Source organism: Numenius arquata, chromosome 4, assembly GCF_964106895.1.
Source record: "Numenius arquata chromosome 4, bNumArq3.hap1.1, whole genome shotgun sequence".
Classification (NCBI taxonomy): domain Eukaryota; kingdom Metazoa; phylum Chordata; class Aves; order Charadriiformes; family Scolopacidae; genus Numenius; species Numenius arquata.
Genome location: NC_133579.1, coordinates 33,493,800 through 33,508,183, shown reverse-complemented (window position 1 = coordinate 33,508,183; position 14,384 = coordinate 33,493,800).

Below are 14,384 nucleotides of genomic sequence, written 5' to 3'. Positions count from 1 at the left end.
TTCCAATGAGGCCAAAAGCAGTGAAAGCGTGCTTTTAATCTATGTGTCATCACCCAGTCTTACTATATTTTGCAGTCATTTAGTGCTTTACACACTTTCTTTCAAAACGTTGGACATGCTTACCCCTTCCCAGGGATAGTAATGGAGGCTGGCTCAGCAACCTGCGGGTTTCAGGGAGCAAGCAGAAGCTTAGACCTGAGATTAAACTGCTCATGTCAGGTTGCTTTGGGAGCCCATGGATTGTTGTAAATCTGTTATAAGGTGGGATGCTCTCCTACAACTTGTTTGCAAGGCTTTTTGCAAGCTTCCCCTTCACCAGCTCACCTTTGTGAGTCATGGTACCCAGCGGCTGAGGGGCACATGGGATTTGTAAGTGCTTGTTACAGAATTTCCCCTGAACTGTAAAGCTCAAAACATATTTTGTGTTTTTCTGGCCACACCCTGGGAGCAATCACCCAACGAAGCTGTAAGAACTCAGGGCAGGGACTTCTTTACTCGGGTATATTGATTCAGGATCTGGCACAACAAGGTTTTCAAGCCTAATTTAATAATTACTTGCTACTAATAATTACCACCTGTGCACTTATAATTATATAGGATAGCTTTAACAATTGGTTGGACTGGAAGGTGCTGTTAATGCCAGGCACCCTGTTTACTCAGGGACTCTACCTGGCAGTGCTGCGGAGCTCCCTGGCCACGTGGCTGGTGGATGCGTGCTGCCTAGTCCTGCAGCTGGGGATAAGGGATGTCAGAGCCTTCATCCCCTGCCAGCAACAGAAGTTGGCTGCTGGAGCAGGCTGGACCAGACTCGGTGGCAGCCAGCTCTTCCCAGCTCTGCAGTGGCCCCACGGTTCCAAACCATGGAAATTAAATGTCAGTCTGAGTGAGCTGCTTACACTAGAAATGCTAAATTATAGTGTAAAGCAAACCTCCAGAATATTTGAATTGCTTAGAGGATAATTTTACTGTGTCTCTGGCATCCTGTGCATGCTTCCATCTTGGTTGTCCCAGTAAGACATCCCTGTTGTTTTTTGTTTGATTGAAGTGCGCGCACAATCTCAAAATAAAATAAATATGCACATGCTTAGATATTATCCAGAAATTCTCGCATGTAATCTCTGCACATGTGTTAATATTTTTGCATATGCACAGTCACTATATGTAGCAATGTGTGCCTGGTGTAAGTGCCCCCAGAAACTTGGGGTTGTCTAATTCAAGTCACAACTGAATTTTGGATTCCTGCCTATCAAGCCCTGTCACACAGCCCAGGTGTTACTGGTACTAGTGCCTCCTTGGTACATGGGGCTTCAAAAGCTGGAGGCAGGCACACTCAGCCCAAATTGCACCCACTGGAAAGTGTTCCTCAGCCAGGAAAGTCTGGCAAATATGCAGGTTGTGGCTCTGCCCTCATACAGATGTTAGCAGAGTATTAATCTGTTTGAGCAAAACAGGCTAAATAAGAGATAAGAAACCAGGAAAAAATCTGAAATGCGTGATTTCTTTTGACGTCAGGGTAGGAGTAAAGCATATCTCATTACTTGTCACCATCAGTCTTTAGGAAACTCTTTCCCAACTTTTCCACGTATGCTCCTAGACTACAAATATGGAGCTCACTTACAGTGATGCTCAAGTGTCTTCTGTGAAATATTTACTCCAAGTTTGATCAGTTTTGAGCAACTGGAAGGAATTAACATGGCATTTGTAGCATTAATTGAACACTCTAACCCCAGTCCAGAAAAGCGCATAAAGCTCATGCCACTGAGCTGCTATCTCTGGCCAGAAAGATAAAATTTTTTTTTTACTTCTGTTGTGCCAAACAGCGGCTGAGCAGCCTCTGAGCTGTGGAGGCAGCACTAATGCTGCATCCCCACTGCCTGCAGGCCCCTAAGCATTTCCCTTCCTTACCTGGCAAGAGTCATTTGGGAGCACCCTGGAGAAGAGCTTTGTGGAGAGCAGGGAAAGCAGGTGAAAATAGTAAACACTGCTAATTCTTCACAAGCCCTTCTGTCAGTTTAACACCAGCTCCCACTGTTCATACAAGGTGGGAAGAGAACAATAAAAGCCTTGTGATTAAGAACCAATTCCTCACCCGCTGTAATTACCTGAAATAATTGCCTGGCTTTCACTGCTCCTTCATTTCCAGTTATGAAAAAAAAGCAGCCCCTCACTATGGCTGCTCAGCAGAGCTGCTGTAAATGCAGCTTTATTATGCTTCAGCATCATTTATAAACAGGAAACGAACCAAATTGCCTATTCTTAAAGGAAAGAAGCAGAGGAAAAAAAAGGAGAGGGATGTGAAGGGACCAGTTGTCTCCTGGGAAATGAAGCTGATGCTTAGGTGGGAGGTTTCCCACAGTGGTGGGAGACTGGTATGTTGGATTGACATGAGGGAAGAGCCCAGCTTGGCACAGGGCTCTGGATTCCAGCCTTGCACTACCATTGGGTCCATCCAGGAGATGTTCAGCCACGTGCTGTGGGGTGGAGGGGCAAGAGACAGCTTGTACTGCACGTCAAAATCATACGAAGATCACCCTTGGCTCTGCTGTGTTGGATAGAAATCTTCCTAGGCTGCTATTAGCAAACAAGGGCATAGCTTGTGAAATAAAGGCTAAGACAAGCTTAAGCTGGTACTTAAAAACTGTTATCAGCCATATCCTCCTTGGAAAAAGCTGCACTCTGATCGATGTGGCTCTATCTGGCCGAATGCAGCACGATGACGCTGCTTTTCTGTATTCAAAGAGAAACCCAGAAAAAGTCCTTGCAAAATTATGAAAGGCTCTATTAGCCCAACAGGCCAGCATAGAAGCCCGACTATGGCACACATTCATTTAAACAGACTGCATTTAACTGCAATTGCAGATCATAAAGGGGCAGCTGTGCAGCCCACTGCAGGCACAGCAATATATTCCAGCCAGGAGCAAATGTCCAAAATCTGTCCCCACTGCGGGCATATGTTCTACAGGTGGCGTTTTCAGTACATCTCCCTCTGCATTGCTCCATGTGTTCACCTTTGCAAAACCTCTAATTTGTGCATGAATTGGCCATTTCCTTCAGTGCCATGAGGCAATTGCATCTAATTTTCTAATCTGTAGTTTCAAATGCTTGTTTGCACGAGGAGCCATGTCTGTGGGCAAGGGGGCTCAATCATGCAAGCAGAGACCGCTACACATCCGGACACCAGGACTTAACAAGCACCAGCAAAATAACAAACCTCATGAAAAGGGTTCAAAAAAAAGTGTGACCTTTAAGTGGCAGGGTTACCAACAGAAAACATAAAGGGAAGGAAATGGGGAGTCATCTAATTTGAGTCAGTTCTCAAATATAATGTAGTTCATTTATAGTTAATTTCATTTAATGTTAATTTTAATTAGCTCACATCTGTTGCAGAGATCCACAGGACTTATTTCACCTGTGAACTTTGGCTGCTTTTCCTGGCAGTACTTTATATCAATTGCAAAATCCCACCACACCAAAACCACACATCTAATTGCTCCCCAGGGAAAGAAGCCAGGAGAGGATGGGCTATGCAGGACAGACACTAGTCGTGTTGTTTAATGTACGGCTACAAGCTGTATAGATTCTGTGCTGACAAGAAGAAAACAGCTCTAACATACATGAGAGAGAGCTTGCCCAGAGCTATAATTCATCGTAATATTGGCCGGTGCACAATTTTCTGTAGAAATGAAGATGTGAAAATACTTTAATAAGTACTGGCTGAAATTTAAAAGAGTTTTGGCCACTTCACTAATTTATTTCTTTTCTTGTATGCTTATGACTGGCTGAAGTCTGCTTTTCACACTTGCTCAAGGAAAGTGACTTTTAAGTCTGTGAAATAGTCCACACTGAAAAATTGCACTGGGGACTCGAATAAGCCAGGAGAAGATGGTCTTTCAAAGCCAGATTAGATTTTTCAAAGCTGATGTTATGCATTGTGATGATTTTATATGGACATAGTATTGCAGTTTATGGGAATGTTAGGAGAATCCAGATCTGGATGCTCCAAGTACCCTCGACACAACTCTTAAGTGGAATGTGTAGCAATTTAAGCCAACCAATCACTCATTTCTCTCTCTTTCAAGCAAGTCTCTTATTATAATAATACTTCATAAAAATACACGTACACATGCCTGTTTATTTAGTGGCTGGGCCCAAAAGTCTCAAACATGACCATTAAACAGGAGCAAGAACAGCCAAACGGTGCAGTTGTATTCATGATGGGCTTCGTCAGCTCTGCACCCAAGCACTACATTTTATAGGACACTCATTTTTTGAAGGAGGGTTCCTATGGCAGGCTTACATGGCCCTAAAAGGGAAGGCTTTGAAATTTAAAAAATTTCCATTTCTTCCTAGACTGAAATCTAAGCCCAACAGACTCATGGGCTAAATTAATTCCTTAAGCCCTTTGCCCAATGATAAAACTTATCTGAAGCAGAAAATGGAAATGTACAGTGTGCTTTACAAAGCTGATCAAAGATCCCCCAGAAAGTGCTGAAGCAATCAGAATGAATGATCTGCTCCCATGGATGGGAAAAGTGGATATTTTAATTGCATCAATTATTCACCACCAATTATTTGTGAGAATTCTTTTATGTCCGGGAGATTGAGAGGCCTATCTATGTCTGTTAAAATAAGATGAGTTTCCTATTATTTTTCTGTGGACACCAAGTTAGCTGTGGTGATGGATCAAATACAGAGGAGCCTGCCAGAGTCTGGAGCTGACGGCTACTGTGTGGATCCTTCCCTACTAAAACTCAAAAGAAATTAACAGTGTGGTATGAAACTGCTCCTTACTGAGCTGGCCTCTAAAAAAAGGAAAAACAGACAATCTCCTGAAGAAGACAACTGTGTACTATATTTTAACATAGTAATATGTTATTATTCAGCAGAGGATAACACAGAAAAAGGATGCTAACACAAGCCATTTCTGTTTGTTATTCTTCCAGTAGGGTACGAAACATCTTTGTCATTGACTAATCCACCACTCTTTTGACACCCATTTCTAATCACACACAAAGTGGTTTTGAGGATTTTTACTCTCCTGTGTTTTTGTCAAACCGTTCATCGCTGCTGAGGAAGAGCAGTGCCCACCTGGTTAACAGACAGGGAGCTTGTCCCTCCTCAGTGCTTCTCTACCTTGTGGGGACCCCCGTCTCTCTCACCTTGCACAGGCTTTGTGCTCTTCAAAGCCAGGTGTTGGACCTGTGCTGCTGGCTGGCTTTAAAAAGCTCAGCAGGGGAGTTTATATGCTAGGCGGTTCTATTTAGAATCATAGAATCCTTTCATAGAATCATTTCTGTTGGAAAAGACCCTTAAGATCATTGAGTTCAACCAAACTGGTGCCCCTTACAGATATGAAGTTGAATTTCTTCTCAGTTACTATTAATGGGCTTGTGGGGGTTGACATGAGGACAGAATTTGACCTGGGAAACATCTGACTGTGCAGCCTGAAAGGGTGAATGTGGGTGTGGGTAAATCAGCCAGCTTGCTCACACTGTTGGCCGTAGATGAACCTGAGATATTTCTGTGACATCTGGGAACAGCCCTTGCTTGATGGCTGCTGTTCCTGGCAGGGATCGTCCATGGCATTTCACATGAAGCAGATACCTACAGCACATCCTACACTGTGAAACAGCCCGTACAGACCCTGTGTCTAGAAATTACAAGATGCCCGCTTCCCAGGTTGTTTCCTGAAACAACTTCTATTTTCTGCGATGCTGTTTTTGGCCAGCTGTGGATGGCATGAGCAGTGGTCAGCATGCATAACCCATGGCTGAACCCCAAATCCCCCAGAGACGGTAGTTGCCACAGAGTCATTTAAGACTCCTTAAGCAGAGCAGCAAGACATCAGAAAAGCAGAGCAAAGTCTATTTACAAAGCTAAAGAAAGGCATCGTACAGCTTGGGGGGGGGGGAAGAGCAACAGCTGAGAGCTAACTGGGGACATTGCCAGGCACAGGCACAGGACTAGTAAAGTGGTAACAAGTCCCAAGAACAGAGGAGCTCTGAACCTGCAAACACTTTGAAGCTTGTGACCACTGGGACACAAAGGTGTGAGCTCTGCCAGGTGCCCCTGACTGTGAGATGTCCTACCAACACTGTAGGGAGATCCGGGGAGGTGGACTATGTATTACAGTGCCGTCTCGTTGCTGCCTGTGGTCACTAAAGCTTCTCTGTAAGGTTATGGGACTTCATATCACTTGCTGCCTCCTTCCCAAATTTATCACTTTAGGAAGATTGCTGTTAACTATTCAACAGATTTCCTATGCTAAGGTGATAAACATTTCTGTGTGTTTATTATGGCATTAGAGCTGAACTTCAATTGGGAGGGGGGGTTAATGAAAATTTGATGAACTGGCAAAAATCAGCATCAGCAAATAGATCCATTTTGAGTGGTGGGGTTTTTTTGTTTTTGTTTTTGTTTTGTTTTTTTTTTGCTTGTTTTTTGCATTTTTTCTGGACAAAAATGAATTGCAGGAAAGATCTTGAAGTTCAAGAGAGTGTAAAAATCACATGTGTGAGCCGCCCCCTCCCTTAGGAGGAGTACAGGGCTGAGCCATCAGTCATGCGCTGCTGGTGCTCCTCTATAAGGTACTTGACGGAAAATGGATTAGAGAAAAGTGGTGTGGCAGATGCCAGGGACTTTTGGCTACTTGGCTACCTGCTCCTGCTGTGGCCACAGCATCTCTCCAGGCAGCCCTGGGGGGCTCCGTGCTTGGGGAAGAGCTGTTTTGCAGCTTCATTTCCAAATTCCCTCCAGCCGAGAGACAATGTTCTCACCAGTCTTGGGGTGGTTCCCCTGGGTTGCTTTGAAATGCCAGAGGTACAAGGAATTTCCTCAGCTCCTCCGCTGCAGCCCCTTGCACACAGATTTTGTGCAATTCCTGTGCTCAGCAATGCGGTTTCCCCTGCTCAAACCCAAGCGGTGGCTGCCCCTGCCTCCAAAAACCCAGTAGGATCACAAGGAATCTTAAAAACTAGGAGTGTGGCCAACAAAATCTATATTTAATGTTGCAGCAGAGGACTCCCCCAGCACCAGAAGCCTCAGAAGCAGTAGAAAGAAGAAGTTGAGAGGAAAGCCTCAGGCATGCCTCAGGGCTGTGTCTTTTGCCATCCCTCAAGGCCCTCTCCACATGGACCAAAAAAGTCGTACACCTCCCCGCTTCGTTGAGCTCTGATGGGAGCCTGGTGAGATTTTAACCCAGAGGTGTCTCCCAAGTGCAGGGGAAGGAGAGCTACACCTCCAGCAGGGTCAAAAGAGATGCCTAAAGGTGTGAATTCAGTCAAGGATGTGTGTGGTGATGGCACGGTGTACTCTGCTGCCATCTGGCAACAGGCTGGTGAGCACGGCCTCTGTTGTTACTTCCTCCCACTTTCTCATCAGGCTCCTGATGCAGGGAATCACCTCGGAGCCTGAAACAGGGACACCGAGGGAGAGTCTCAGCTTTCCAGAAAAATAACAACAGTAATAAACAGATGCAGTGCTTTGCATTGCAGAGCAAAGCTTGCAGATGTGGCAGCCGAGAGGTTTAGGACCCAGAAGGCATGAAAGAAAGATTCCCACAGCTTCTTTTAAAAAGAAAAAGCAAGGAAAAGATGGTGGGAGGCAGGGAGAGGAAAGGGAAAAAAATAGAGATTTCCTGGGTCATAGTTTTTAAAGGCAGCTGCTTGATCTTGTGTGGCCTGATTCATAACTGCTGCATGCCAGGTGTTGGCAGTAGCACTTCTGGATCCCACCAGCAGAAGAATGGAAGTGGTGGCTGGGGAAAGCACATGCTAAATTTCATAGTCGGCAAGCAGGAAGGAGGCAGAAACGTACTAAAATTTATTGGAACCTAAAAATAACACCTACAAGACTTAAAAATTAAAACACAGCTATATGAATGTCATTAATGGTAAGCCCATAGGATCTTCCATTCCTTAGATGTAAAAAGAAATCCTCGCTGAAAAGTACAATCTCTGCATTACACAGAGATGGTTAAAGAAAGACTAGAGTGTGCCTCTACATGCCATCCTGTTGTTGTATCAATCACTTAAGGTCCTTGTAATTTGCTGTGTTTATTAGCATTTTATGCCTTATGATAAAAACTGAAGTATCTACTGATTTGTTTATGATCTTCTACATAGCCCAAACTAAAGCAGATCACTCTCAGCTTAATGATGAGGAAATATCCCGGATTCATGCCCATGCTCCTTTACACATTTACTCATCAGGAAGGAGGAAACAGTTGCCTTTGCCGATCTCATTAATTAGGTCTTAAGCAAACAATCAAGTTATTGTGGTGCCTTGGCAAGCACCACGTATCGTCTGAGCTGTTGCGTGCAATGCTCTCCGCTTGCAGGAAGACATAAAAAAAATGGATTAGCCTGAACTTTGTGTGCATTTGTGGATTTCCCAATGATCCGGTTAGTGTCTCTGAAGAAGTCATGGCTCTTCCCCTAAGCTGCAGCAGCCAGCTGCCAGCTGAAGCAGGGCTCACCTAAAGCATAGGTGTTATGTTCCTCCAGGCTTTGCCACCTGGCTTCTGCCTGGATCCTCATCTAAAACCAAGATTTCTCCAGGCACATCCTCGCCCCTGCTGTCACAGAAAAGCCTGGCAGTCTGCTGGCTCCTAGTTTTTATCTGCCTGAGAAATGAACCTGTTTCCTAAGGATTAACAACAGTAAATAAAAACTGTTTTTGGCCACACCATCAAAGTTAGAGATATGTTAGCCAAAGTGACAGATGACAGCAATCTGTTCAAACACCCACCCAAACGGGATTTCTCAGTGCATCTCTTTTCTCCATCTTCCTCTCTATGAGGCATTGGGAGTGACATCTTACATGAGACTTTGCAGGGAATCAAAAAATGAGAACATGTTCTCCTTAGCTCTACCAGCTGCAAGAAACCCCTTGACAACTGTTACAGCCCTTTATTCGCATAAAGCAGACACAGTCCTAATAACAGCCTCCCTCAGAGCTAGAGGTATTCAACTGTGGTGCCAACTTGAGCAAGCCTCGATGCTGACACTTTCTAGCACTGGCACTACTCAATTTAGAAACCCCAGCTTTAAAAATCTATCTGGTAAAGGAGCCATGGCCACATGTCCTGCCGTCCTGAGCTAGCCCAGCTCCATTGGAGCCAAGGGTGCTCCACCGGCTGGCAGCAGCTTGGCGGCAGAGGACTCAGCCTTGTGGCCACCTTGTGCAGCTTCTGTCTGAGCAGCAGCATTAAAACCCATCTCCCGCCTCACAGAGAATGTGCAGGAAGGGTGTTTTCTTCAGACCCCATCAGCGGTGACCCATGTCTCTACACTCTGGTGTTGATTACTTTACAACGTACAGCCATGGAGAGTTGGTACAAACATTACTGTACAGGGATGCAGGCTGCAGCTGGATTTAAAATAAATTTAGGGCTGAAGTTCCCTGTGTTCCACCATAACACCTGGAGATCCTTCTCTGGGCTTTGTTATTGGGATCTGGTGCAGGAGGACCTCAAAGGGGCAACCAGGTTCACCATAAAGTGCAGCTCATGCAGTCCCTCACACTGCATGTGAGCGTTGGCACTTTTAGCTCTCCTTTATTTGGGAATGTGTTGGCCATTGTTGTTAATACATCCCTTGAAAGTACCCTTCCAAACCAAGATGGCTATTTTTCAACGTGTGGTTATGTGTTCTCATCATCCACAACAGAAACCTTCCCCTGGTAAGACTGAGCAGGTTGAAATCATCTGAGCTTCACAGCTGCAATGCCAGGCAGAGCAGGGACCCCAAACCAGGTCTCTCCGAGCCTGGGACAGATGCCTGTTGCTCAGCCAGGTTGCCTAATAGCTCTTGTGGGCTGTGGTGTCTTCATCAAATACAACTGAACTCATTTTTTCCTGAAACAGCTCATCTAAAGAGAAGCCAGATGATGTCGGAGGTGCAGCCTGAGCATTTGTCCGCACTGTGTGTGCCATTTTTCCTGGGCAGAGACATCCGCTCCAGTTCTCCCATCACCCACGCAAAGTTTTCAGCTCAGGGAAAAGCTTTTTTTTTGAGAACAGCAAATGTGAAGGAACAAACGCAAGAGGGAGGACAACACCTGAAGGCGGCATAAAGGCTGAGCATAGGGCAGATGGGCAGCAGGATGCACGGCCGTGGGATGAGCTCGTGAAGATCAGTGCTGCCCAGCTAAGTGAGAGAGGGTAGGGAAATGGTTTTACTTCTGGAACCCAATGGGATCTCCCCATAGATGTCACTTGGCATTAGACAAATGGTTTCCTTATTTTTCTCTCATAATGGTCGTAAATTGCACTCTTTTCACCACCCCTTTTCCCATGTGCAAATGTTCCTTAAAATGAGATGCAGTTCTCCATGGAATTAATGCAAATACAGGTGCAATGAAGAGCCAGAAAATGAGAGCTTTTCATTAGCAGTCAGTGTGGGCCTCATACAAAAATGACTTTCATAGTTAGTTTACCCCATGTAATTACACAGCAAAGCCCCATTTAACATCTCAGTACATAACAGCAACTTTCTGTTTCAAATCAGATTAATGTAAGAGTTACCCAGCCATTTTAAGAGATAATAGCTGTAATTAAGGTGTTTCTCGTGATGGGTTCCTATTGTAATGTGGCAGATGATTCTCTGATAGTCTTATTGGCTGCATTAGTCACAATTGTTTTCATTAATATTGACACTATTCTCTTGCCACACAAACAAGAAAGCAGATTAATCAAAATATTGTGCTGGTTTCTTATGCTCTGAGCCCTTCTTTTGGGCTGATGCTCAATTCTTAGCTTTCAGTGGGAATAAAAAGCAGTTTTTGCACAATGTGCAGGCAGCTTCATCCATGTTTTTTAATGCAACATTGTGAGAACAAAGGGAGAGAATTATTTTACTGAAAATAAAGTACTGATGAAACTTAAATGTTATGATTTCTAAATGTCTCATCTCCTTCCAGTTTGGGTGTCCGTGAAGTGAGATTGCTTATGTGTATTCAGACTGGGGAATGAGGCGAGCCTATGTTATTTGGATTCATTATTCTGAGGAAAAAAATTGCACAGACCAAGGGACAAGCTAGCACATGAGCAATTTGGGATTGTGAGGCTGGCTCAGGAGATAGGGGGTCTCCAGTGGCAGATCTCCACGGTGATGGTTCGGGATCAGCAAGCAGCTTGTCGAGGTTCAAAATGATGGGAGAAAAGACTGTGTCTCTGTAACATCATTTCCAGTGAAACCAATGAAGTTCAATGAGGGATAGATTTGAGTTAAAAAGCCCCATAAATGTTCATTTTTCACGGGTATCGGTTCTACACAGTCAACTGAAGCTGTCAGAGGCAGCGTCTCCTGAACAAAGTTGTCATGACAAGTCATCCAGAAAAAAACTATGTCAAGTGCCAACAATGAGAAGGGTTGAGATGAGCAGGGAGCATGACAGGAGTCCAAGGCAAGATCTCCAATAAGTCATAGCAAAAAGGGAGGCAAGGAACAGCTTTGCTTTGAGGAAATTCACACATTGATTTCCAGATCCAGCAGTTTGCCAATTAAACAAACAAAGGGAAAAAAATAACCTTAAAATGACACATATGGGAGCACTATGCATATAGACTGCTATACTTGTGGTACCTAAATGTCTTTTGGAAATATACCTGTTAAATATGATGATATAAATCAGCTAAAATTTATTTCACTAAATTTGCATACTATGAATAACTAGAAAACTGTGAATCCCTTAATCCCAGTTTTCTAGAGACAAACATGAACATATCAAGAGAAAATAACTTGGCAAACATTTTCATTCACTTTCTGCATTCAAATTCTAGTTACCAAGATGCAGGATCCTAAATAATGTGATACCCACAGAATTTTGTTGGCAGAAGATACACTGATCGAACAGCCCCAAACTTTCCTTGCATATCTTCAATACAATTACAGCACAGAAGGCATCATGGTGTATAAGAGTTTTTTGTTTTGTAGGCAATATGTTTTTATATAATTAATGCAAAACAGGTATTTTCCTGTAACCATTCAAATGTGAAATAGTATCTCATGGTTTGGCACATAAGAGACTTCACACTGCACATTAAAGTATGCTTCAAATTTGCAAAATGGCCAATAGCTATGCTTCATCAAAATGTATTGCCTATCTTTGTATCGATAGCAGCTTAAAGGGATGAAATCACCAGAGCCTGAGATCAAAAGGCCTTACAGATCATTCATTATTGAAGTGAAAATAATAATTAAAAAAAATTATAAAAATCTCTTCAAGCAAGGAATATGTCGTCTCCATGGGAAGTCTCAAAATGCCTGCCTCCTGCAATAAGATTGACTTTTAGAGGCTAGAGAGTTATAAGACCATGACTCGTTAGTAATTGCCTTGCTGACCTTTGTAACATGGGCTCGAATCCCGCTACATCTCCTGACATTTTGTTTTGCTGACAGGGGACCTGCAGCTCACTTGGGCTGGAGTCCCACTGGGATATGGCTCTCCCCTATGGTCCCTGCAAACAAGACAGCGTGCATGCCTGTTTTCTTGCTCTCTAGTTGCTGCTCTGGACACAAAAAAACATCCTCATGTGAATACAGAACTAAATGATAACAACAAAAAAAATACCCAACATAAACCCCCTCTTCTGCATTCTATCTGTAAACTTTTCATCTACTATCCCCAATTACTTTTTGCTAATGTTTTGTGAAGTGTTCTTGTGAAATCACTTATTGAAGGATATTCACTCACTTATTTCAAGCTAAGAAAACTACTTGCATGAACTTGCAGAGGATGACTTCATCAGACTCAGTATTAAAAAAAATCACAAATTTGTGCAAAATAAGCAAAATACATTGAGACACTAACATATCAAATAATTACTACTTAGTGTCTGTTAAAAAAACCCTATCGGCTGTAGAGGATATGAAAAACATAAGGTTTCAATAAAGATGGATGAAATGTTTTATAATTCTTGAAATAAGAGCTGTGGTTGTATACAGTCTTTAAAAGATTATTTTCATTTTAGGTTAAAAGTTGCTACATTTTTGGTGAGGCAGGACAGGAATTTATACTTTAGTAAATGACAGAAAGTTCTACTGATATCAGTAGGCTTAAACAGGGGTGAAACAGAATGGACCTGTTATCACTGGAAAATACAAATAGCATAAATAACATATATCTATGGGTGAAATATATTGTATGGGATAGTACAGAAATTTCTGCAGTGTCCAAAGTTATGGAAACTCTAGTTTAAGAAAATAATAATAACAATGAGAACAATATAATGGCTGAAAGAAGATAAACAGAAGAATATACTTAAAGGCATAATTATTTAGGCTGATAAGTCACACCATATTGGAGGTACGATGAAAAGATGGTTGGTGATGTGCCCCAATATATTTGTTGCAAATATTTCAGGATAGAGATAAAGCAGGTCCGATAAACAGTAGTGCATGGGATTTCTCTGTCGTCATGCACTCCTCACCACAGCTCTTCTCCCAGGTGGAATCGAGCGTCCAGGAGTAAAAGTGTATCCCTGATGGCATGGCGAGCTGCTGCAAAGACCTGATTCCTTGTTTATAATTTTTTTTCTGAACCATTGCAAAGCTCTGTGATTGCAGGTGTGATTTATGTTGCTGCCAGGGTGATAAAAAGCAGTTTCAGAGTTTTAAAGCCCTAGTTCCTTGCTGGGGTGAAACACACATGTAGCACTTGTTTGGTCTGTGACCTTATCATCAGTGAAAACAGAAAATTAGCATATCTCTAAAGTCATATATGTTCTTAAGTGCTCTATTGAATCAGCATTTCCATCTCTATTTCTGTTGACTGAAGGTAATTTCTGACTAGTTTTTATAAAACCGAGTATAAAGGGATTGTTTCATTGTACTGCTTTGTGCAAAGAATATAACTAGAAAGACACTTGTAGCGTCATATCTGGGTCTCTCATCGGTAGGAGATGGAAATGCTGAAATGTGCAGGAGTTTTGCCAACAACCCTTCCTCAGCAGTTTTCCTGTCAGAAATTAAGAATTATTTGGGCATGATAACACAGGTGTGGCACTTTCTGAATATGCAATCAAAGCCTTTGGAATAGGGAAATACGTGGCAGAAATGATGTTGCTGCCATTAAGCTTCAGCATTATGCTCATGGCCTGGGAGATTACGCTCATGGCCTGGGAGTGATGTGGAGCTTGAAGTTCAATAAAGATTACAAGTATTTACTAATTCTTATGGATTTTTAAAAATAACCATGTGCTTAAGAGCTTTGCTCTCATTAGGCTTCTGTCCTTTTGGTTTTTCAGTTTATGGAAACCGTGTATATTATTTCAGTTCAAGTTGGAAGAAAAGCTTCCTCCAGAAGTGATGTTACTCTGTGGCTGCATCGTAGAGATGATATTATTTCCTTGTGTCTGTGGTTTCCCCATGAGAGGGATCTAC